The sequence below is a fragment of the Cyprinodon variegatus genome, unplaced genomic scaffold (genome assembly GCF_000732505.1).
Source record: "Cyprinodon variegatus isolate N-32 unplaced genomic scaffold, C_variegatus-1.0 Scaffold70, whole genome shotgun sequence".
Taxonomy (NCBI): Eukaryota; Metazoa; Chordata; class Actinopteri; order Cyprinodontiformes; family Cyprinodontidae; genus Cyprinodon; species Cyprinodon variegatus.
Genome location: NW_015150523.1, coordinates 1,632,066 through 1,659,227, shown reverse-complemented (window position 1 = coordinate 1,659,227; position 27,162 = coordinate 1,632,066). Strand labels below are relative to the sequence as shown.

The 27,162-nt window shown below is 37.1% G+C and overlaps 1 protein-coding gene across 1 annotated transcript in view; it reads right to left on the bottom strand.

Annotated features, from left to right (window-relative positions):
- The window catches only part of smpd3 (sphingomyelin phosphodiesterase 3), a 104,704-nt gene extending 77,916 nt beyond the window's left edge, over positions 1-26,788 (bottom strand). Inside the window, exon 1 of the mRNA XM_015372241.1 lies at positions 26,626-26,788. The gene's annotated coding sequence lies outside the window, so the exon portion shown is untranslated. The remainder of the gene's footprint in view (positions 1-26,625) is intronic.
- Between the last annotated feature and the right edge of the window lie 374 nt (positions 26,789-27,162).

The window sequence follows — 27,162 nt, the reverse complement described above, 5'->3', positions numbered from 1 at the left end:
CATCCATCCATCCATCCATCCATCCATCCATCCATCCATCCATCCATCCATCCATCCATCCATCCATCCATCCGAGGGGTGCTGGTACCTATCTCCGCTTTAGAACAATAATATATGATAATATTTAACAAACCATTTTCAGTTTTGGACATTTTGTCCAATTACATAATCAAACTGAAAAGAATCCATGCTCTGTGAAATTTCAAAGCATGCATCCAAGATTACTAAACCAAAGGGGGTGTGGCTCGCAATAGCAGCATTCCTCAATCCTCATTATACTACAATCCTCATGAAAGATTTCTGAATTCAATTATTTTTAAAGAAAATGTAAACAGAATTACTCAACAAACATGACATCAGGGTGAATGTAAAACCACGACTGAAGAAAATGCAGCTGACGTCCTAACCTGGCTAAATGCAGTGTACAATAAACCCAAACTAAATACAACATTTAAAATACAACTCACAGGAATTTCAATTGATGAGAGGTGATTTTTTTTGAATACATAATTATCAAAAAAAACTTTTAAATTAAATTAAGATGTTTTAATCTAAAATATGCAAAAAAGTAAACTTTTCTTAAAGTACTATGTTTTTCTTGATTAGAAAAGGAAAACTATTTCAAGCACATGCTATTTAATTATTTCAGCCCTTTTATTATGTGTGCTGTTCATCCATTCCCCGATCATTTTATCTACCTACAGAAATAAGTGGAAAATACACTTATTTGGATAAATATTTACTTATTTTTGACAAGTGTTTGCAGTGTAAAAAAATTAACTTGACAATAATTTATTTTTTCTGGCAATTTTCTATGTCATACTATTTAATAACTGAATTATACGTTTTATCATAAAAACAGCAAAAAATAAAATAAGAAACTCAAATATTGAATATTGAAAATTTCAATTTAGATTTTTGATTTTAATTTTGTGTACTCATATATTATACAGTTTACAGGTGGTTACAGGTGTACAACTATAATGGACTGGATAAGGGGCAAGATACTGCAGAGTTGACCTGATTATGAGGCTAAAAGAAAGCACAAAGCACCTCAACTACTGCAGACAAGACATTTTGCTGCAAAAAGCCTCATTCAGGAACACGATCCAAAACCGCAGAATGATCCTATCAATGTCTGGGTTAGTTATGATGGATCCATTAAAATAAAACTTGCTTTGTATGCTTTTAAGGCTCTAAATCCGTAAAGCACTGTTCCACAACATCAGGAGCAATTTGCATTAGTAACAATTTTTGTTTTCTATTTCAGTACTAGTAAACAAATACATATTTAGGAAACATTTAGAATTAATCTGAGATAAAAATACATTACAAAAGTGTATATTAATAACCTTTTTTTTTTTACAAGTAGATAATTTTGTATATTTCATCATTTTGTATTGAGAGGGTTGGGGAAGACTAAGAATTAGCAAGGCCAATTTTAACAATTAGGAGAAAACTAGGTTTCTGCACTATATAAAACAGTCAACTATGACAATACTGCAATGATAAAAACAAGATTTCCATTGTAATACATCTTAGAGTGTGGTAAATTATGTTTAGGCTTGGTAACATTAAACTGAAACCTAAATGTATTAATGGTACTACCATGTTGCTACCTCACTGTAGTATTTGAGGGATTGGACGTCAGCATCAACTGATAAAGCACCGTTCTTTATCTATGGATACCAAGTTATTCAGGGAATAATTTAATAGGAATTTTCTATATTTTATGAATATAATTTTCTGTAATGCCGGAAGGAACATTCCTAGAAGGTCTTTAATGTGGTTATCTGGATCCAGAAAGCTTGCTTTCTTTGCAGTTACTTACGTGGGTGGCTCTGAACCATCCTGCATCTCATCAGGTACCAAAGCTGTTTACATTTTATTTGCTTGCTTTATTTCCAATACAAATCTCCATCTGGGACCCATAGAACCATCATGAATTATGGATCCATAAATGCTTCTCTAATCCTCATAGGAAATTACGCAGATGTTAACAGATAGTGAGGATGTTGAAAAAAAAAAATCATTGTTGTCAGCATTAACAAACTGAAAACCCTTATTTCGTCTTTAAAATTTTTTAGGTGATATTGATATTAAGTCTTTGAAAAAAACTGAATAAATTGTATTTTCTTTTACCTAAAACATTGCAATGTCCATTAAGAATCACACCCTATTTTAGGTTCATAATTTCACGTATAATGAAGCCTAGTTCAACTGAAGAAGCTAAATTACCTGCCCTCATCATTAGAAGCTCACCTGCCTCTGATGCACACCAATCAGCTTTGAACTGCACCTCCACAAACCCCAATCAGCATCCAGAGTTCATCTTAAAAGGCTGTCAAATTCACCATTCAGCCTGCTACCCAGCCAAGCGCAATCAGTGGTTGCAATATATCTGATTTTGACTCAGATGACCCTGAGTCAACCAACCTCCATCCCCTTCTTCACCATCGTAGCTAAGCTCCATCTGGCTTTTCCATGGTGTTTCTTCTGCTTCGTCCCTATCAGAGTGTAATTCCTCCTAGACTCTATCTGCATTCCCCGTAACATCTCAACCGGTCGGCAGAAGACTGCCATGTTGAGCCTCGTTCTGCCAGAGGTTTCTTCCAAAAGGGGAGTTGTTCCTCTCCACTGTCGCTTCATGCTTGCTTATCATGGAAAGGTTCATGCAAACCTGTCTTTATCCAAGCTGGACATCTATCTTCCGGGTCCCGAGTGAAGCACTAGTATCAGCTCACACATTCTGCTGGATATAACCAATACAGCTCAACTAGATGGTCTCACCACTCAGCCATCTATGGACTTAACCAACTTCATCCATCTCCACTCCACCACCAGTTTCAGGCCTGGGGGGAAACATCCCTGTTCTTACACCCCATCTTATATATATTAAAGTAAAATTTAGCGATGATGTTTCCTGCCGAGGTCTGAGTGCCAGTCTTTAAATAATTGTATAAATATAATTCTTCTAATTGTATTTTTGTTTCCGTGTGAGTTTTTTAGATGAAATTAACACTCTACCTGATTAGAACAGGTGATTTATACTGGGAAGTCAATGAAATGTTCAGGGGAGGCTCTCATTAATTAATTAAATCAAATTAAAATGAAACCTGAAAATAAATTAAAAAGTAAAACTTAAAACTTTTATTTTCCATGACATAAAAAGAATCAGTTGTTTTTTCCTCTATTATATACAATTAGCTTAATTTTGAATTAACTTCATCTAGAAGCCTGATCTGTTACTGTGAAGACTGCTTCAGAGCAGACTTAGACCAGCATCTCCTCCCCAAAGAACTCCAGACCTTGCTGTTGTTTCAGAGATCTGCCAAACATATTTTAGAATGAGTTCTTACGTAACTGTACTTTCAGTATTTTTTGATTCCCAAGGATGCAACATCTGGCCAAGGATGTTTTCTTGGAAATATAGGAGGTCTCTGAGCCTAGACAATCGCTTTCAACTTTCCTGTTGATGAAGGATATTTCATCATGATTTTCATCAATTTACTGGCACTTTTGCTTCAGTTCATTGTCATCATTATAGTATGCATTACTATTATTTAATTATTAATTTACCCTTAATTTTCCCTTCATTTCAATTAATGTCTTTAAGATTATCTTTTCTTCAAGGTAGGAATTGTGATGGTTTATGTTATAGTGAGCTGCCTGCAGCAACAAACCATGATACTGCCACCTCTATGCTTCGCAACAGTTATGTCATTTTCCTGGAATGCTGTATTTGGGCTATGGTAAATATATCCTTTGTCCCGCTGTCCAGATGATTCAATTTTAAAGCCATCTTTCTAAAGAGCATTATTTCATAGGTTCTGTTCACAAAGTGTAGCCTGCCTTTGTCCTTTTTCTTAGACAGAAAACTCCCTTTTTGCACATCATAGCAAATCAAAGCATTTATAAATATTAGGAGCATTTATACAGCCTCTAAATAGCAGGCTCTGCATGATAAAATTTGATTTGATTCTATTTTTGTAGGGTGCTGGATGCAGACCGCAGTAAATTTACAGAAATCACATCACTTTGACAGGAATCGGAATTATCTCAGCATCTTGATTTACTTTACCTCTCTAGAATAAAATATTTATGGGTATATGAACTTTTACTCATTAGATAAATTATTTGAGTGTATATATTAACTTAGGTAATGAAAAAGATTAAGTTTGAATATTAAATGTACCAAAATTAGCAACAAATATAGCCTCTCTGTATTGAGTGTACTATTCTTCCATTGAGGAATAAAGCTGGTGAAAAGATCCGGATCCCCAAAAATGAAAGGTTAAGCAGTTTCACTACATTTAAAATCTATAGTAAGACTTGTTTTGATTTGACCTTATCATTTATCACTAGCTTTCATTGCACCATCTTTGCATGGTGCCATGAAGGTCCTCTGGACCTTCCACCACTGTGGAGCCGAGGGGAGAGGTGTTAACCTGTGGTTAGAACTTTTAATTAATACTATTAATGGGACTGAATTTTTTAGCACTTTTCTAGCTGCACCAATTATTCATAGTCTTACACAGCCACATGATCCCAGTCAAACTCAGAAACCTAACAGCTTTAGAAAAATGTCAAGCACAGTTATACATTTTTTTAATTATTCTCTGAAGCACAAAGTTACAGTAGAGGGCCCTGAGTTTTCCATGTCTGAAAGCTCTCACTGCTATTATAAAGTAAAAAAAAAAAAGATAATTTTCACTCCTGCAACAGAACATTTTCTATCAACGTAAGAAGATGAGTTAAATTTCCAACCACCACATGTGACGTTTTATTATTTTCGAAACTTCTTCCATAATTTCAATTCTTTCCAAATGAGTTTCTGATCTAATTATAATATGAAAAGTAGAAAAGGTCTTAAAGAATGCAGACAAGCAGGCAAGCAACAAATTCTTCCCCATATTGTGACTTACACCTATAGCTAAAACTGGAACATGATCTGAATTATTATTACCAAATTTAAATGAATAGTTCCATGAGCATGGGGCACACTTCTGGTAAAAAAAAAAAAAATCCATTCATAAATTTGCAATTGATCCAAACAGCAAACCATCAAGGTCCCATTCTCTTGTGTTTTTTGTCTTCAGTAAAATACCTCCAGACTTTTTGAGTCTGACGCTTAAGGTCTTCAGTAGTAACTGCTGCCACCCTCTAGTTTAATAGGAAAATGCTTGTTCCGCCAAATATTCCTATCTCACAATGTCTGAGAATCTTTTTTTTTTTTTTATTCCTGTATCCAAAATATGATCATCACCAAAATGTTACAGATTGTTTCTTGGCAGGAGGGACACCTCTGATAAAAAATAAAAAACACACAAACTCTCCTAAAAAAATAAACTCCTTAGCAGAGGTAACAATAATGCCTATACTGCATTATGAACAGCATTAAAAAAAACAACACAAAAACACAAATTCATATAAACACGACATTAGAAAAAGCCTTATTTATCCCTGAGTAGTGTACCCATCATACACACAGCATCAATTATTCATTAGGCTGAGGATGATAATGAATTAATGGGTGTTAGTATGACGGATCTGATTGTGGTACACCAGAAAGAAAACAATAAGACCATCAGCCAGGCTTTTAACAGACGAGTTCCTCAGGAGATGTTTGTTTATATAGATGGCCTCACATATAAGCTGTTTCGGAAGCTGTGCGAATGCTGCATCATCGGTTGATTGATCCACAACTGGTCAACTTCTGAAAACAATGTGAATCTGATCATCTGTCACTGGGCCGTTATGACACATAAACAAAGTTTGATAAAGATGACAGGATATACTGAAGCCTCTTATTATGCTTTTGGGATATTAGCTGATAATGGTGCTCATATTTATTACCAATTCCTTTAGCTGATTGTCAGTGAAAGCGTAGGTCATTACATCCCCATCAGTAAAGTTTCAATATTTGTCATTTTCTTTTGCCTGAAATTGACGTTTATTTAACTTTTTTGGTCTCTTTTAGATTTTGATAGCAAATAGAACTTTATACCTTTGTTTGACAAACCCTTCTTGGATTAAATAGTTTACTCCTAAATTGTTAGTAGTAAAGAAACAAAAGCATGTTCCACAGTTAAATTAACTGATTTATGAAATGTTCCAGGTTTTAAAATTGGTCAAAGGAACTAATTAAAGCATCTGGTAATACCTATGGTCAATTTTCACAGTAATATTACAGATGTAATTAGAAGCTTAACCATGAGAGGCCTAACCACTAAAAGTGTTCTTTAGATTAACCAGTAACCACAATAGAGACTTATGCTGACTGTAGCTATGAGGTCTTTCTGCAGAGATCTGGAGCCAAACAAGGGCCTGAATGAAAAGAAACAAAGGCTTCAACTATTAAAACCAACCGTGCCATTGCTCTGAGGTGCAGCTTAAAAGCAAGGCATGTAGCACATCTCATCTGCTGTACAATTCAGTGCTCTGCATAGAAAAAGAAAAGAAGTACATTTCTGTGGCAACAAATCATTAGAGTTAAAAGTCAATAATAGGATTAATAATATACATATATATATATATATATATATATATATATATATATAGATATATATATACACTCTTTGAATATCTGTTAAAAGGTTAATAATATAAATATCTGTTAAACACTTATTTATTAAGGTTTTACAAGGTCTAACAAAACAAATAAAGACATGTTAAAATGGGAATATATTTTTCTTTGCTTCTTGTGGTGTAGCCGTCCTCACAAAGCAGTGTCTGCTGCCTTCAGGTCTAACCTGGTTGTTGTCTGGCTGTTGCCAAATTAAACCAGTTTCATTTCATACCTGGCTCGACTTCTTCCAGCAAATGCAAAAAATCTGTTCCCATATTTACTGATGCTACCAGATGTACTTGTTGCATCTGGATGGATCTAATCAGCCAAACAGCAAGTCTGAGTCTGCCATGTTGACGGCCGAGAATAGAAAAAAAAAAAAAAAAACAAATGTGAAGGAAGTCGAAAATCAGGTTAACAGGCAGAGCAGAACCACAGCCCACCCGGCTCACATGTCATCTTTAACCTCATCACCTCACTAATTACAGCACAGGGGGTCCGCCCCACCCTTATAGTCCTCGCTCAACAAGTACAGAATCTGTCTCTGAGGTTAGAACTAGGCCTCTAACTTACACAGATAATAAGAGAGTCTCTTTCTATTGCATATGCACTTATCTAAGTTAGCCCCTTGGTTTCCAGCACACTTCTGCCCCTCTGTATAAACAGCATGTTTTACCTCGACCACATCTTAAACAAATGACTCCACCCCAAGGTTCTCTTTTCAGCCACACAGACAGAAAGTATTACCACCTAGGGCAGCTCTGGCTGCAATGCACTGTTCTGATAATTTAAGCTGTTACTTTACACTAGAGTTTTAAAAAATTGTCAACACAGCACAAACTGAGTCAGCTCCTTTTCTGCAAACTACAGTTTATTAAAAAGCTCCCTTTAAACATTTTTAATTAATGACATTACAACCAACTTTAATGGTTTTTAATTTTATTTGCTGTGTATTTTTAATGGATTCAATTTACCCTGATAAGTTTTTGGAACTTGGGATGTCTGTAACATGTGATGGCGCGCTGTCACCAATGGTTCTTTTCAAAATGCACAGTCACTATTTTTCTGTGTGTGATGTGTGATCATATACTACTGAAAATTACTTGTCCTTGCACATCCCCATCATGAGGATTATGCAGGATCATGAATCGGAAAGGTGAAATAAAAATTTTTCTTTTTTTGTTCATTTTTACTGGATGTATTACAACATCCAACTGCCATGCACGTGGGCATTGTCAGTTTAACTATAGCTCTCGTGAATTTCAAAAGTGAAGTCCTCTCGAAATCTTAAATAATTGTTGTTGATTGCACATGTGTCTAGTAGTTTCCATCGATTTTGCTTTTAAAGCGGGTAGGATGATGCCAGGCTTACTGCACTTTGACGTCACTGCCGGAAGATGTCAGGAGTGAGGTGTTACTATGTTTTGGGCAAAAATGGCCGGTCCAGGACTAAGTGATGATTTTTTTTGTGATTAACGCTAAATTCGTTAAATCATCGCAAACATATTAGTTTAAGGTATAGATAATGATCCATTGATCATTCCTTGCTGATCGGACTTTTCCTTTAAGCTTTGAGAACGTTGTAAAATAGAGTTAAACTAATTCAAAGAAAATATAGAAGAGTGTTGTGGTGGAGGAATCATGCTGTGGCAATGTAAGACTGCAGAACTAGTCTGAGAATTAATTTGAGTTCCACAATAAGCTGAAAAAAAACTTTATTTTAGAAATATGTTTTTGCTGTATAGACAATACATAAGACAATACACTGTGAACCTGAAAAGGACTAAGCGGGAGAAAATGGTAAGATGATGGTAAAAATAATACTGCAAAAATAATGTAAGGTGGTTAGCTTTTAAAAATTTAAGAAATGTCACAATGTTGCTGATGCTGCAGCACATTCTGAATATTTGACATATGCTAGGTCCTATAGTGTAGCTCCTTATAGCCAAAATAATGACCAAGAGCTCAATGAGGAAGTTAAATCTAAATAAAAGAGAAATAGGGTTACCTTTTTAACAGGACACCAACCCAGAAGGGTTGAACAGAAGGGGCAACACAGTTTTTAGAATATTTATTTTCTTCTTGTATGAGAAAAATCATTTTAGGGCATCATTACATCCAGTCATCTATTTTTTAAAACCATTGGGATTCAAATGTTTCCTGGAACCACATCAGCATTGTTATGTTAGCAGCAGCCATGAGGTTAAGGTGGGTCTGATCAGGGCATCTGGCATCCGATACGCCCTGCTAAATGGTTTACAGAACTCCGCCTATGAAAAAGCGGCAGCGTGCGGAAGGTGTGGACCCATTCTGCTCTAAATGAGAGTCTGTAATTTCATCAGTTAACAGTGATGATGACTGAAAGCACCCACACGCTCTCACTGTTTCCAAATATAACCCACCCCCATGACTAAAAGATTAAACTGACCCAGCCCAAATCCTGCTTTCTGCAACTTCCCAGCGATGGAAACATAATCTGTGTTTATATTCACACTCTGTGTCCACACTGACCTGCCAACAGCGGTGGGCACCCAACCAACCCTCCCAATGACTTCTGTTTAAACTCAGTATCCACCACGCAGCTGTCCATTCGCTTTAGTGCGCTCAGAATATTTCAGCAAATAATCCATAATCCGGAGCATATATCAATCAGTCAATCTCATTGGTATGGACTTGTGCTTTACTCTCCCAATCTGCCTTTAAATGACCCAATCTGACATGGTGATCGAGCTGAGCCTCTACTCTACAATACAACACAAAGTATCTTGATCAACGAGCTAGTTCCAGATGCCTATATGTGAATTATATAATTATGTATATATTTACATATAAATGCATTTGTGTTCACCTGGACTAAAGACTCAACTGGAGATACCACCGTGAAGCCATATACAGGCATACATACATCAGCATCCTCAACAACTTAAAACAGAACAAAAAACTATGAGTTTTGACATTTCCTTTGGGCTCAAAAAAGTTGAAATGCATTGACTTTCAAAAGTTAGTTTATTACAACTGGATGTTGTTTAGAAAAAAAAGAAAGTTAATTTGGCTGGCTAAAAAATCATGGTAGATGTTTGCTCTCTGATTAAAAAGAAAAAATAGAAGCTAGGAGCTACTAATCAAATGCATTTGATGATTTGGTCATGATTATTGTGAACACCTCTATTGCAAGCTGCTCAGCAGCACACAGGTGTGTATAATACAGCTCCCAAAGGGCAAAAACACAGAGTTCTCAATTTAAAGAAACTCATATTTGTACCTTATCTGTGAAGATTCTCAGTCATCCAGGTCATGGTCAAGCTTGAAAAAGTTCAGTTTAGGCAACTTGACGTGAAGTTTTCTAGAAGACATTTCGCCTCTTATCCAAGAGGCTTCTTCAGTTCTAACTAGTGGTGGGGAACACTGAGATTGATATCATGTAGGTCTAAAAAAAGAGTTAGGGGGGACAAAAGGTGGCTTTGATCCCTCCCACTGGATGGGCCATACTTTAACAGATTTCACAAATTTCCCTCAGAAAGGGTCTCCCTTTTTTGTTGTCGTTTTTAACCCAGGATTCATGTGGAATGTGGCCACATCAATGTGATCATGGTATAACGTCATTATAGTGACCACAAGGATTTTTGTTACCTGTTGAAAGTTTTAAAATTAAAAATACATTCATCCAAAAAAACAAGTCTTTTTTTTTTTGTTTTTATATATTTTGTACTTTGTCCCAGATATTTGTTTCTAAAAGAGCCTTGCACATCCTGGTTTGTTATTCATACTCTTAGTTCAATTATGGTCCAGCTCAAATTAAAAAAGGAGGTTGTATTGATATCTCTCAGTATGACAACAGTATTATTCAGTATGGATGTCTTCCCTACACATCACCATGTTGGCATACATCTGTATAAAAACATCTGCTATTGCAGCAGATCCTGCTGATGGTGATGATCAGGTAATCAAGCGCATTGGATTAGTAGCATCTGGCTGCAGTTAAAGCAGCACAGTTTTGCTGACTTTTGCAATTTTTTCTGTTTGCATTCTTTTTCAAATAAATATGAACTATCTGGAATCTACATTGTGGGTATAGGTGCTTGAGATCAGATTTCATTATTTCAGAACACGATTAAGACCTATACTTATGGTTCACAACATCGTAGCATCGCTTCACTCAAACATGGACCAAATAATCGTTGTATTGGACTAAAGGGTGATTTGGTTTCAATCTAGAAAAACATATGGCAACATACATTGTCTTTGAATATATATTTGAAAGCCTTAAAGCTGCAGTCTGTAACATTGAGGAGAGAGCAGACTTCGACTGAAAATTAGAAGAAAAACAGGTTTCACGCCACTCCCCCACCCTCTCTGCTTCACTCATGCCCCACCTCCAAGCTCCACCCCTCTCACAGCATCTGCGCGGCTTCCGCATGCGACCAGAAGGGGGGGGTGGGGGGTGGGTTGGGGCGGATTGGATTCAGCGTGTGTGAGCTGTGATTGACACTCCATCAGACGCTCCTCTGGCTGTGATTGGTTGTTTTGACTCGTCCCGAATTATTCTTTCCAGATTGAAATACAGGCAGTAGGCGGGACCAATTGAAGCAGTTTTTTTCACAGGTTACATATCACATGTACTGCTGTCTGGGCATAGGGACAGTTTTAGCCAATATGACAAAAAAGTGATTTTTAAAACTTACAGACTTCAGCTTTAACTGGCACCTGCATAACTATTTTAACTTACAGAATGGTAGTGTTTTTAAAACAAATGGGAACAGAGACAAATAAATGAAACCACCTCAAGTAGTTTCTAACAATCAGATTTCCGATCACAGCAACAGAGGGATTTAAAGCTCCACACTGAAAAGAGAAGAGACCATATAATTGTGTGCTGCTGTGTGACGCAGGAGCCCATTTATATAATCTCTATGTGTCATAGAGCACAAGTGAGGTTAATGTGTATTTATGATGTGTCTGTGTGTGCGCTCAGTTGTCTTGCCTGCAGCAGGCAGGTGACCTTGGGTCGGTTGTCTGGCTTCCTCTATTTAGAGCCTCTTAAACGTTAGAAGCTGTAAATGTTGTGACGACATAAAAAATAAAACACTGTACAGACCAAGGGCCCTGAACAAAGAAGAAATGCTTTTCAGACTGCTCAGATCATGCCCTGCTCTGTTTTTTTTCTCTTTTTGTTAAGTTAAAGCTGTGCTGCAGTTGCCGCCCACTCTCACTCTGGACGTCTGCTGACCCCTGTCATGTTTTATTTTCTGAAAAGGCGGGCGATAGAGCAACAAGCCTGTTCGCCCTAAAGAAATGTCTCAGGTTGGAAATGTTTCAGTTAGTGCTGCATGTCTATTGCTGATTTAATGCAGTTTTAAAGGTATCAGTAGCAACGTCCAACCACAAATACAGAAACCAAAAAAGACGTCAGGAAAAACACAAACAAGGAGCAAAGAAACGACGAGGAACCAACAAACAGTAACTGAATAGAAGGAGTATATATTTTAAACAGAACAAAGACTGGGGTAATCAGCTGATTGGGAGCAGGTGTGGACAGAAGAACCTAGAAGGGGAACTAGGGGAAAGGAGACTGGAACAAGAGGGCAACAGAGAGTAAACAAGAAATACATAAGAACTTAAATACAATCAGAAAACCACACAAAAGGAAAATGAAACCAATGAAAACTTAAAAAGAAAACTTAAACAGAACTAAAAAGTGCTTGACTGGGGGTTTGTAATCCTGGATGCTTTTTTCGAACACAAGCCTTAAACAACAAACTTTTCTTCCATTATTCTTTCCCAAAATTTAAAGATTCTTATTTTTTGACATCCTTGAAATAGTTAAGATATTTTTGGACTAACGAGAATCTCTAAAGCAGGCATTCCCAAACTCGGTCCTCAAGGCCCCCTGTCCTGCAGGTTTTAGAGGTTTCCTTGCTCCAGCACAACTGATTTTAATTGAAGGCTGATTAACAGGCTTTTCATTATAACCAGCTGTGCTGAAGCAGAGAAACTTCTAAAACCTGCACGACAGGGGGCCTTGAGGACCGAGTTTGGGGATGCCTGCTCTAAAGAACCCAATAGAAATTTAAGATGGAGAATTGTATATTTGCCTCAGTTGCCATTTAAAACAACTTTATTTAAATAAAAATATTTCACTACTTCCCGAAGATCTGAAAGAAACCATATTGATAAATCAAATAAAGATTTTTACTTTTAAAGAAGACAAAGACAGAGCTGGACACTTGGGACACAAAGATTAGAAGACCTGTGATCCAGCTGAGATTTTCAACCTATGGCAGGGAGTCCAGAACTGCATCCTTCAAACATCAAATTATATCTAAGATTTTCTTTAAAAATAGGACTTTGAAGAAAAATGTAGTTGTCTTTTACCGGTTATAAAAAAAACAACATGTTTTTAATATCCCGATCATCCAGGTCAATAAAGATCAAGAAGCCCCCCAATCCCAAAAACAAAAAATGGCCAAAATGCTGACCCATTTTCCACAGGTGGGAAGTAAAAACACTTAGTAACTATAAATAATTGAATTCTTTTTCAGTATCCGTACTTTTCTTGAGTATTTTTCTCACTACATTTGAACACAAAGATCTGTACTTTCTACTCCTTACTTTCTCAAACTGGTTTAACAAAACCGCAGAATTCAAAGAGAGAATCTGTCAAGTTGGAGCCAGTTAGTTTATAGAAAAACACAGATGAAGACAGGAGGCTGGAAAACACTGAAGATGATAGATCAGATTCAGAGGCATAAGTCATTTCCTATCCATTCCTCATTCAGTAGATTTTAAATTCGATTATGTTTCAAGATAAGTTTCTATTTTAATTCTGTTTGCAACTTTAATGCTGTGATAACCAGCATTAATATTTGAATGGATACCAGAGCTCTAAAAGTACTCAGCTGCTCATGCACAATTTCTGTTCAGCTCAATCAATATTATCCTGTCTGAAATTGTATTTTTTCATATTTTCAGTTAGTATTTTCTATGTTCTCCCAACAGAATGTACCAACAGAATGAGCAAAACAGGAATATTGACCTATTTTCTGTGGATATATCTGTTTTTATAAGAAAGTATTTCAAAGGCATTTCATATTATTTAAGGCAACAAATTTACTTTGGTAATGAGGTACAATGCATAACCTGTGCTTTTTATCTTACATAAGTAAAGGACTTACATCTGTACTATTACTGTTACCAGTGTCTTTAATCACACAGGTATCTGTACATTTGCTTCAGTAAAAAAAGTAAGTACTTTTGAAATCTCTAACGTTTTCTGACTTTAAAATCCCTACATCGCTCCAGTAAAGGTATAAAATGTTCAGTGAACTACAGACAGAGACAGTAAAATGTAGTCTTGATATTTCTCTTCCCTCTGGGTCAGGCAGTCATTCTGATGTGACGAAATGATACTGGCTTTGTCAGCTGGTTTCACTGTCGACCTGCAAAATACTGCTGGACCTCTCGTCTCATTGCCTTTTAGAGCTAACAAGCTTAGCAGTTTCTATCAGAACTGTGTTGTGTTCATTTCCTGGTAGAAGTTACAACTAAAACAGACCTGAAAGGTAATGTTTGGAGGCTTGTTGATGTTCAGAACTGCTCCATGCATATACATATTGGATTTGTGACTAGAGGTGATAATAATAATACTAACTGAACTTTATTAATCTCACACTGGAGAAATTTCCCTCTGCATTTAACCCATCCACTTGGGGAGCAGTGGAGAGCCATTGTGCGGGGCCAGGGGAGCAGTGTGGTTAAGGGTCTTGCTCATGGACCCAGAGTGGAGGCTGTGGGGATCAAACCGAGTACTTACAACCTTCTGAGAGTACAAGCACACTGCTCTAACCACTAGGTCAACACTCCCCTCAACTGAAACTTCACTACTAAACAAAAATTCTGCATTTGGAAATCAGATCTAGTTTGGCCCCTCTGAAGACAGGCCCCGGCTCTCTCATCTGCCCTTCTCTGGTAATTGCAGCGGTCTGCCCCCCTTGTGTCCCTGTGGTTTGGAGTGCCTTTACTGTAGATATCTAGGGCTCTGGTCACAATCCTGGGCTCTGAAGGACAATTCTGAGGCCACCCACACCTGCTTTTGAGCAGGTTTTCCTTCTGAAGAAGCGTGTTAACCCTTCAAATGCCTTTGGTTTGCATACATACCAAAGGAGTTTGATTTTAGGTGTTTACTGATACACACTAATACTAAATACTAAGCTGCAGCTACAAATATATATAACCCTGAATAATATAATATAATCACCAAAGATTCTGTTTTCTTCACACATGTACTGACTGGGTATCTAAGGGATGATCGCTCTTGGTGTCTTTCTTTTCTCTTTGCTGTTGTTTTGCTTGTTTCCCTCTTGTCTCATGGTCTCTTTCTCTCTCCCCTTAATTATTATCCCCTCTCCCTTTCTCACCTCCTTTACCGTCTCTGTGTCCATTGCATATGATTTTATTCCCGAACCTTATGGCATAATGGCCTGCTTGTAAAAGTAAATCTGTGGGGCTGTTATCTAGCTCTGGGACATGGATTCCAAGAGTTAAACAGGCAAAACAAGACACACACAAAAAAAGAACTCAAATCTAAACATACAAAACAGGCAATTGCCTAAAAATAATTCAGATCATAACATGTAAGAAAAGCACCACAATCCCAAAGTTGTGAAAAGTTTTAATAAAACTGGAGGTGCACCAAATAAATGTATCTATTAATATGCTAATTAAACATAACAGATTAGTTGTTCAAAATGTGCTCCAATTTATATTGTCTCTGTCTTTTCCTTTTTTTCAAGATTTCTCCTCTTAAAAGAAAAACAACATGAATAACAAAAGGACTTTGGGCTGTGTCCATAGCTCAGATTTTGATTTGTTCTCCTTCTCTTTTGGGACAGCACTGGAGAAATAGAGGAGTTTAGCAGACATCCCACTCGTGCTGCCATGCTGGCACCATTAACTGCCTGCATGAATGGAGTGAACAGATAGACAGATGGGGGACAGGAGGAGGGCAACACACAAGAGTGATGAGAGGGTATAGAGATGGAGACTTTGAGGACAGGGCCCACATGAAGGCAAGAGGAAAACATGGAGCCCATTCAATCTGAGGACAAATCACAGAGGAGGCGAGAGTAGAGGGTGGAGGACATGCTGCAAATGGTCTTTAATCAGCTGTACGTGCTCTGAAAAGGGTTAAAGTCATAAAGTTCAGTCTCATTTACTGTAAGTAGATGGCATTCTGCTGGTTAAACACCACCTACATGTTAGCTGTGGGTTTCAGCCCATGAAAACCTTTAAGCCATGAGCAAGACGTATTCTTAACATTTCTGTACAGAACAAAAGCTCAAAACTGTGGAGCCTATTTTAAAAACTATTAGTTATGTTTAAAAAAGGCCTTTTGGAAATGTTTATATATAGGGAAAATGACAAATTTTCTCCTTAAGCTAGATTTAGATTAGAAACAAAAATGTATATAGAAAGGCTTATAACCTTCTCCTGACAGCAGTGACAAATGTGGTTTAACAAACACACAATGGTACATTCATTTCAGTCAGCCCTTTCCCAGTTGAATAAAGTTACTTAACATTCTTAAGCTTCTCTTAGTAGTACTGAGAAAAAAAAATGCCTTACAGCTTTACACTTTGCCTTCTTTAGTAGATTTTTAGGTTTTATAATTGTTTATAGTGAATGTTTCCAAATGGTGAAATGAACAAGAAACACATTTAACAAGACTTTTTTATAAATCTTATTTTTTTTATACATCAGTCGGCCATTGTCTTCCATTAGGGACACAATGAAAGACGAAATGCTGCGTTAATGCCAGACTCTCATTGGGCAATAAAAAAATATTAATTTATTCTCACTGTTGGGTTGGGAGGCTGGGTCTATACCAATGCTGACTTTCACCTTGATATTGTAACACGGATGTATATCTGGGGGCGAGAACGAATCAGTCTTCCAACCTGTGTAGGCATACTATGAAATTACCACATCGAACGTGACAAGCTGACATGCATGAAACTATAAGTACAGCTCTATCAGCCAAGCTAACCAATCTCCTCACTCATCGGATAACCACAAGCTGCCAGCTCATTGTCCAGGCGGTCACAGGTGACCCATCTTACAAACTACCTGCGAGGTGAACTATCATGGGAAGAATACATAACCAGCGCTTTGCAGAGAAAGCCGCGAAAGATAGGAAGTTGATTGAGGTGACGTGTGTGTCAGATTTTTGGAGACACTATATTGTTAAAGTGGAACATCTATAATTGGAAGTGGGACACTCTATTTTCGCAGCAAAAACACAGCAACAAATGGGGAAAAAGGATTTATAACTTTGTCAAAATCTTAAGTAAGAAGGCAAAATTAGGTGTGATTAGCAAAATTAAAAGAGTAAACCTTTTCTGTTAAATTCTGGAGGTAGCGCTATAGACTCCTTGTACATTTTTGGGGGGGTCAGTCTAAAAATGTATTTTGTTGTACTACTGTTATGCTTTCTTAAAACTTTATACCCAGTAATTCTATTGTGCTTTACAATCAACTCACTCTTTATTGTGCATCCTCTTAAACTACCCCCCCCAAAAAAGGTATTTTTACTTAAAGGAAAAGAAAATTAATATACAAGGTGCGTGACAGCCACTATAAGTCAATTTCTAGGGAAAAAGTATTTGTTTGCAAATATATAATAACACTCCAATTGAATAGGGTGGAACAAATGAAATGCTGAATGTTAATCTGTGATTACATAACAATAGTTACAATCTGAAACATTAGCAAAAAAAGAGTTCAACTTTATGAAAATCATGAACTATTTAAATCCTCATCCTGTTGGGGAACGTAAGAGAAAGAAATGAAAACTGGCTAACCGTTTATCAGCCGTATTGTAATTGGATGAAGCAATGATGTAAAGCAATAGTTAAAAACAGCCACAGAGAAATGATCTGCATATATAACAGATTAAAAAAAATACTCTATATACACTGAGAGAAATACCTGAAATTGTGACAAATTTAGAATTGGGTGTCTGAACACATGAAACCCACGGGGTAAAAAAAATAACGCCCAACTGGGAGTGTGTCTCAGCTGGTGCCAGTTAAGGCTTTCTAAACAGTGTTCTCCATGGGATGTCAGATTTCACACCAGTTTTGAATCCCTGGTTTCAAATTAACAACAAAACCCCACAGACATCACACATCCTTTAAGGTTTGCGGTTTCTGATTCAAATATCAGCAGGCCTCCACTCTACTGTCCACAACAAAGCCTCTCCTTTCTGCAACACTGAGTTGATGTCCTCAGTGTTCAGATCCAAATGGAAATAGAAAACTCTGTGCTTCCCGCTGTCTTAATTACCCCAGTGTGGCTACTTTGAGACAAGCTTCTTATCTGATTGCTGCCAGCTGCGGCGACAATAAACTATTCAGTCTTCTGTGAGAGCACCTATCAGCAAGAGCGAAGGGAAATTAGAGGGATGCACTTGAGTGTGAAGTCTTGGCTGAAATGTAGGGGGAAAAATGATGTTGAATATGAAGAGGTGACAAAGAGGTAGGAGGTTCACTGTCAACATGGCCTCTAGTCCAAACGTGTAATAGAGATCTGTAAAGGAAAGTAAACCTGAGAGAGAAGGGCAATTAAAAGAACAGCCATTAGCTGCTGTAATTACCTGCCCAGTCTTTTCAAATACAACTTCAATATGAAGCATGAGGTTATCCAAGGTCCTGAATTGTCTTTTCTGTTCAACCAAAAGGCTAAAAAGGAAAACTCCACAAACTGCTGGACATTCAGCCTTTTCTCTATAGACACATGCAATATAACAGCAGATCAATCACTGTTGAATAAAAATGTACTTGCAGGTGTTGTAGTCTGTGAGAAAAACAAACTCAATAGCTTTTAATTGAGTGCTGCTTAATTTGAAGGAGAGCATTAGAAATAATAGCAGTTTGGAGGTGAGTTACTGAGGTCATTGATCCAGGGGGAAAAAAAGATCTCCATACTTGGCCATTATTTAAAGCCGAAGATGGTAAACGGTAGACAGGCTGGTTATAATGCATTCATCTAGAAGTTATTTAAGAAATCATTTCAAGGAATAACCTTTATCTGAGGGCTAAAGTGCAGAAAATGGCTGACAGTTTGGGAAAAAGGAAATCTTATTTTGAAAAACACTCGTGTCTCTTTCTTTCTCTCTTTTTTCTAAGTGAGGCCAAAACCAGACACTTTCCAATAAGATGGGGGGGGGAAGCTATTTCAAGAGATCAAAGAACAGCCAAATGACAAAAACTCAGCCAGTGCTCTTCTCTAGGGTGATCGAGGAAGCTCTATAGTTAGTCTTTGAGAATTCAAAGTATTTTAAAAAATCATGTGCGATCCAGTTTACACTGGAAAAGACTGACAATAGCAAGATCGTCCTTTTTGGGTCAAGGCAGTTTAACATGCAACTGTGGATGGCTAATGTATATTAAGATTTTTTTTCCTTTAAAATGTAGATACTTTATGATATAAGATGCCACCACAGTATATTGTTAATATCCAGATGGTCTGCGTCGGTTTGCAATTATAATTTTAGACCCACCAGTTCCTCTTTCTCTTCTTCCCCATTGGTCTGTGCTGAACTTCTCATTTCCCTTGAACACAAATCACTCCCCCACACCGATTAACTTATTTTATTTGAGGAGGATTGTTATTTATTTTTATTAGAGCCATGTGTTTCTCATATACATCTATGGTACATCTGTGTAACATTTTGGACAAAGTGTTTTTTTAATAATTACTTATGGAAATAACAGTTTATTGAGATATTTTAGGTCCATGTCTCCCAGCCCTACAGGCTTTTCTCAAATCTGAATTCAAGCCACATTGCCTTTTAAAGCATAGTAGCTGTGGTATTATGATGTGCGATCAAAGGGGTGTTTCTCCTACTATTATGTCATACTGATTCTAATACATACAATGCATTATAAAGCCACTGGAATACCTAAAAATGCTTAAAGAGGTCATGTTTCACTGTTGTTAATGTTAAATAACAAAATAAATTGGCTGCGATACACCGGAACCAAAACCTTGTAATGATTGCATTTGGAAACCTGTAGGGTGACATGAAACATTTTTATGACCCACAACCAAGAAATGCACTGAATCTGAAAAAGTAATTATTGTGCAGTTTATACTGTAAATATTTTGATTTGTGAAGAAAAAAAAGAAACTGACATTGCTATGTGTTTTGAAAGATCATAAGCAGAGATTTACTATATAGCCGATTATAATCGCCATTCCTAGATTAGTGTGTGCAAAAGAATTCCTAAAGGCAGTTTTGTAATGACTAAACATTAAAAGCGTCTGGAACCCCTCATTTCCATAGTATAGCATAGCATAGTATGCCAACTGAATGCAAACAGACAAATGTGAGATAATTCAACGTCAAAACCTTCAGCAGTAACGCCAAATTCACATATGTTTATGTAATTGTGCAACCCTAATTATAGTATTCCCTTCTTTAGCATGGTATTTGTTTTTAATCATTATACTTTGATTTTTATTTGGAGTAGAATATCCAATGTTCCCAGTGAATTTGTATGTATAAATGTATGAAAATCAAGTTTTTTGGAGATTGTACTAATTTTAAAACACATTGCTATTATTTTCATGACAGCTGTACTGTATAGGTATTTGCTCCTCTGTGACAAATCAAAGAACTTTCTAAGATTTACTAACACAGTCTGTAGAAAAAGGCCCAATGGATTTTCCCGTGCAATTTGACTCCTAGCCTCCAGCCCTGTTTCAGGTGTCTATAGACAAGTTCTTAAGATATCTTCTATGGACAGAAGGGTGTCTCATTTGATAATTAGTTTCTGTTTTGCTTGATGAGAATGAGCTGCTTTTTAGCCATAGGCTGTGATTCCCACCTGAAAAAAAGGAAAAACTGCCGCCTCTTTCTCAGGAAGAGTCTCTACTTCTTTAGAAGAAAATATTGTCAACTAGGTGTGTCATTAATACATGATGACACTGAAAAAGACAGACTAATTGAGCTGTACATCTGCAGTAACAATGTTCTTACTACAGACTGCTGCTGTAAAGTAGAAGCTGGGGCGAAAGGCGAAGCTCTTTATGTACTGGTGAATTAGCAATCAAATCCTTATCTGTGATATCTGATGAGGATCTTGAACAAATGAGATTCAAGATAGAAGCAGATAAAATTAGCCTTGTTCAGAGAGTGTCCAAGCCAAGTCTAAAGGAGAATGTACAGTGAGCAACACTTCACAGCATCGGGTCACTTAAAGGGTCATCAGCTGCTGTTTTAACACAAATACTTTATTAGGAGGTGCACTGGGAAACAACAGTTTACTGGACCTCAGCTATGCCTTTATGCGAATTACTACGCTTTCCAGCACAACAGGTTGAAAAAACAAACACTTTTTTATTTTAAATTTAGAATAAAAAGGAGTAAAGGTTTTTAAGCTAATTTTCTCCCAACCACCAGAAGAGTGAACGGATCGAGAAGCCTTTTTGTTCAAAACTCTCAGGAGGCTTTAATAGAAGCCTAAGTATAGAACTTGGAGGAAGGACTGTATATCTTCTTTGGCCTCTGGACATCTTCAGACCCCTTTTAGTAACTGGACAGCATCCTATGAGAGAAGGTTCTCTATATATGGGTTGTCCTACTGAATATTTTACCTAAATAGTCCTTTATAAGTATAAGACAACACATAAATCTAGGAAATTAATTCTTCTTAACCTCTAATGTTCAATATCAGCAGTGAAAACCTAAGATCCTCTAAATGTTCTTAACTGTGCCTACCAAGGGGAACCACATTAAAGATTTCCCCAAGTGGTTAGTGGATTTCAAAAGTTTAAAAATCAACTGCTGCACCACAGAAAAAAGATGGATTTGATTGCCTCCAGAAAGCACAAAAAGCTCCCAACTGGAACTAATTAAAGAAGGTGCAGGATTCCTGTTTAATCAGGTTCACTCATCAGCTTTTACTTTTAGATGTCTTTTTTAAAATTGGTAACTTTTAAGGCTTTTCACAGCTGTGCACCTCAGGGTAAACCTGTCTTATTAAAACTTTATACTTCAGCACAGACCCTTAGGTCATCTGACCAAATATTATTAGGGAATAGGCCTTTTCAAGCAGCTACACTTCAGATGTAGATGGTGCCTCTTTTGTTTTATTAAATGTAGTGATTCCTTTTAAAAGTGAGAGAGATTATTTACACATGCGTCGATGTTTTCTAACTTTTTTCTGTTTACTATAATGATTATCTGCTAGAATTTAAGATTAGGATTCTATTAGCATGAACTCAACATACCGATTCGAATCTTCTTCCTTTCTGAAAACTATTATTGGTGTTGAACAAGAAGAAAATTAGCCACAGCTAAACATTAGAATTTGAAGCAAATAAAAAACAGACAAAAAACTAGTTAATCAGCAAGAAAGTAAAAATAACTGAATTGCAAAAACAAAATAAAACTTTATTTAATTAACTAAAATACATAAATAAAGTTCATTTAAAAGATTAAAAGGTATGAGCGCTTACAAAGTAAAAGGCATTCAACTGTAAGGAAATCAAATAAATACCAAAGCAGAAGATGAAAAACATCATATAAATATCATATCTACACCCTGTGAGCTACTCACAAAAGACCTAACATATCAATTACATGTTGTTCCTTTTAACCCAAGTTATGCATCTTCAATCCTTTGCCTGGAAACAAGTAAATACAAACATTACTCCACATTATGCGCAGTTATATGGGGCTGATGTTTCTGCACCTGCTCACAGGCTGAGAAACCAGATCCTGCACTATCAGGTGTCCCAAAGGAGCCCCCAGCACACACACCCCCACCTGCCCATCAAATCGACCTGGCTGATCTAACAAAGACCCACTAAGCTCTGTGGATGGAGATAGAGAAGGCAAAGAGGAGGAGGAAGAACAAAAACTCTCTTATTTAGCTATAATAAAGGCTATTAACATGGTGAGGGTTGATTTGCATTGTAAGAAATTAAATAATTTCCTCGCATGGGTCTGAACAGGCAGCACGACATGCAGCCGCAGCGGCCAATCAGAAACACTTATTATGCCTTCTGGCTCATTTTGGGATATTAATCATCAGAGCTACCGGCTTCCTCTGAGTTTAATGAAGCTACTTATTCGAAAAAATTACACATTCAAGGCTTAAAAAAACACACACACACACACTCAAGCATTAACATACGCTTATCAGGGAGACTTGTGACTAACACACAACTCTTATTAAAAACATATCAAACAGAAGGTGAGTTAAGCAATCAAACTAGGAAACGAGGACACGTCATGCAGAGCAGACTGAGGAGGTTAGTCTGAAGATTTTGTTTAAAGATGTGTGCATATTGCAAAGACTTCTGCTGCCCCGGCATCTTGGTCTTAAGCCGAAAAGTGTGATAAATAAGCCACAGCAGTTACAGCAAGCGTTGTTTTGGCTAAATGCAGAGGATTACTTTAATACAGAGATGATTAGAGAACTGTAGGAAGAGTTGGGCTACGGGCCCAGATCTCAGTCCGCATGGAGAAGCATAAAACTCCTCTTCATCTACATACAGCATTCTGTAACAGTACTGAGTCATTCTTTATGTCTCTATGCTTTGCTTCAACGGAGGAAAACTTTGCAGTATTCTAACGTCTTGTTAAAAATTTGATCTTCAGACCTTCTGTGGACTTCGGCTACTTTTTATTAGGTAATAAGTCCAGTGTCTGAAAATGACCAATCATCATCTAGGACTCTGCTTTAAAGCGCCTGTGTTCTGCCAATTGTTTTTTTTTTTTTTCTGCCCCATCAAGCTGTGACCTTATTCCACCCCATCTTCCTTCGTCCTTCATTCCACCACTAGCGTCGGGCCCCTGTTGGGGGGACGTCTCTTCCACCACAAACTGAGCACCAAAGGCTATATTTCTCATTTCAATAAAACTCTTTAATTGTTGCTTGTCTTCTTTGGGAATCTTTCCAGGTTGAACTTTTAGTTTAAATTCACCCAGCTCTTACCTCTAAATCACTATGTAAAAATAGCACCTGACCGAAGGGAAACAGTTTTTAGCACCACTGCACAATTTTTTACACATTTCAACTGCATCAAGATGAAAATCACCAAAGCTACTGGTTGACAAAGATTACTAGTATGTTATTAACTACACAACCAATGTTGCTTTTTCATGTGAGGCAAATATCTGTAAACTGGACAAAATAAAATGGATAAGATGGGTTTTCCCACAGCTTATATAATGGCCCTATGATAATGAATCTTATGTGTTTGATTCAGGATAATCTGGGTTGAAAGAAAAACCAATCTGGACAAGATCTGAGCTTCATCTGAGGTCTATAGATGAAACTTGAGTGAAAAAAAAGAGAGAAATATTCTGTTTCAAGTATTTAACTACTGAGGCTGCATGGACCTTAAATGGGAGAAATAGTGAAAACAAAAACATCTAGAAATGAAACTAGATCTTAAAGAACTGTAAGGCAAATCCTCAATATATAATAGACGATGAGATAAATGATGACACATTTTACATTTCCTGTTTCAACTGAGTGGCATATTTTTTCAAGACTTGACCTTTGCATACTGCTTATCCAGTCTAATTAGCTCTTAAGGCTTAATAATTTTGTTCTTCATTTCTTTTGAACAAATTGGTGAAAATGATTCATATTTTACTGCACTGTCCTCTTTTACTCTGCAAGCTCTATTTAGCTTTAGACACACTTACTCTCACTTCTGTGCAACCATTCATTGTGGCTTAAAGTGAAAGATAGAAGCCATCTCTACAGACATATATTTATATTGATCTTTTGAGAAAACGCAGCTGGATATTTTATAGCAATCATTTTAAAGGACATGTATTAATCCATTCTGATTTATTATACTCAAATAATGGAAGCTATAGAAAGGAGGGAAATGCCTTTTTTTGTAACTGATTTAATAGGAAATGCATTACCATAAAACCTCATTGTGAACTATAATTACAAAATATGTGAAGTTGGCTTATGAGTTTATTTACAAAAAAATAGGGAAAGGTTTCGTTTTAATTCTTGTAATATATTAAAGGAAGAAAAAAGAATGTAATTTTTCAGTAACTAGCCAGTTGATTATTAATCACAGCTGATCAAAATTATGTAAGCAAAGAAAAAATGACAAACATAGCCAAGAAGAGGTGTCTACCTACAAGTTTTTTAATTGAAGCAGTAAAAAAACAAAAAAAACAAACACTGCATCAAACTCTTTTAAAATTCAGCTCTTTTTCACTGTTTATTTGTTTTTTCATCATTCTAAGCTTTGTGAAAAATGCAGCTTTTCTGCAGCCAAGACATATTTCTTGAAAAAGGTAAAGAGCTTAATGATGTCAGAAAGGTTCTAGGAATCTGTCAGGAAACTGACATATTCCTACTGCGTTAATGTGTAGGAAAATGAACTGCCAAACATATTCCTCCATCTGACGGGTCTAATAAGGTCTCCTGGAAATGTCAAACTCTCAGACTTTCAGAAGAGATTTCATCCAAGGTTGTATATGCAAAAGAAGCCACTTGAAAAATGGCCTAAAACATCTTATAAGAAGCAGAAAAATTAACCACTTCTTTTGGACTTCAGCGGTCCAGCAATTTTCACTCTGATACTCACTAATGAAATGTTTTGCAATTGATTCCCATTAGAAAATACCTAATTGGAAAAGAGAGTTCACTATTCATGCTCAGTTTAAGTCTATCTGTTTTCCAGACGATTTCATTAGGGATGAACATTAATCAAGAAACAGAATCACAGAAGTACAGGAAATACAGTAGGTCATGGAAAATTGGATGATTAAAAGAAGGTGAAGCTATTACCAAGACTTAAAAAATAATGAATATGGCATAGCAGCAAAAGAGGGAACTCTCCATATACACTAAAAGGATCAGGTTCTAAAAGAACTATTTAGGGAAGATGTGAAAAGACAAAACTTAACTCAGAATCAATCAAAGTCTAAAGGAAGAGGAGGCTCAAAACCCCATAAAATAACCACTGATTATGTTTTTTTACGGCTCTGATAATCAATATAATTGTCTGCCATTAAATAAACTGGTAAATACAAAGCTTTATTTGAACATAATAAATAAGTAAACCTAGAGAAGAGAACTGAATGCTCCCTTAAATCAGAGTAATAATCAAACTGATTCACAGTCACTTTGTTTTAGGATAAAAAAAAAAAAAAGTGGCAGTTTTATGGCCTGTAGTATGTCTGTTTTACAACATCAGCTATGAGGCAATAAAATCGAGATAAGGATGGGAGAGGGAGAGTAGCAGGACCAGGCTAAAAGCAGTGATAAAGGGAGGAAAAAACTGGAAAAATACACAAGGGAAACAAACAGAGGAAACTAAATTCGCTAGAAGAAGGTGAGATAAAGATGATTGGAAAGTGGTGTTAAATGGAAACAGAAACGGGAGAGGGGAGGACAGATTAGAGGGACAGATACAAAGATGGAAAGTAGATTGGAAAATGGTCAGAGCAAAAGAAGAGATTAAAAAACAGAAGGAGTAAGGAGAAAAGGGAAGTGGAGAAGCCGCACCTAAATATGCTCTGCAAGAAAAAGAAAAAAAAACCTAACTGAGCATATTCTCTTCACTTTCTGCTCCAAGCTCCTGGATCAGCCACCCAGAAACCCAACCAGTAACAGAAGACTTCTCCCAGTTTGATCCCGCTGGGATTAAAAAAGAAGAAGAATGGGCTGCGTGGACAGGGCAGGCTGTGGAAAATGATTACACTAGAAGAGTGTCCATGTAGCCTATAAACGCCGGACTGAAAGAGAAAGAGCATGTCTGACGACTGCCTGCTGGATTATGCAAATACGAGTCAAATGTTTCACCCGGGCTGGCACCAGGTAAGACTTAGGTGCGGCTGGGGGCCACACACAGACTGAAACAGACTGCAGCTTCAGCCAGTCTCTAGGAGCCAATTCAACAGCAAAACAGGATCATTTCTAACCCCCATGCAGCTGGAGAGTAACCCCCACCCCCCGCAAATGGTCTCTGACACACACGATACAGAGGAAGAGAGAAAAGACACCGCTTACTTGTTAGAAACTGTTCCCACAGGAGCTGCGGTTAAAAAAGGGCTCCTCGGTGCGTGGAAATTCCAGGAGCCGCTGATTCCCCGTGGAGTAAAGAGAGCCGATCGAGCCACGGAGCGCCTGAGCCCGCTGGCTGTGTGACTGAGCGGCGGGCAGAGTGCTCCCTTCAGCACCACACTGGTTTGAACAGCTCCCGCTGACGTAACTTCATGGCTACGACTCCACGCCCACTTCTCCTAGCGACCACAGTGGCCACGCCTCCCGTGCTTAGAGAGGGAGGGTTCCAAACTTAAAACAAGCTTTAACTGCTTTTTTTTACGAATTTATTGATTTCTGCAAGAATTGTGTTTATTTGCTATTATTGTAAATGTTTATCATTCTGGCATTTTATTCAGCTTTATTTCTCAGAATTTAACACTTATTTGTCTGGACTTGTAGTCAATTCTACATGTAATCTGTAATTGACTGAAAAGCAGTGGCGGCCGGCCCATAGGGGGCGCTGGGGCACCGCCCTCCCTGATAAGAAGAGAGAAACGTAAA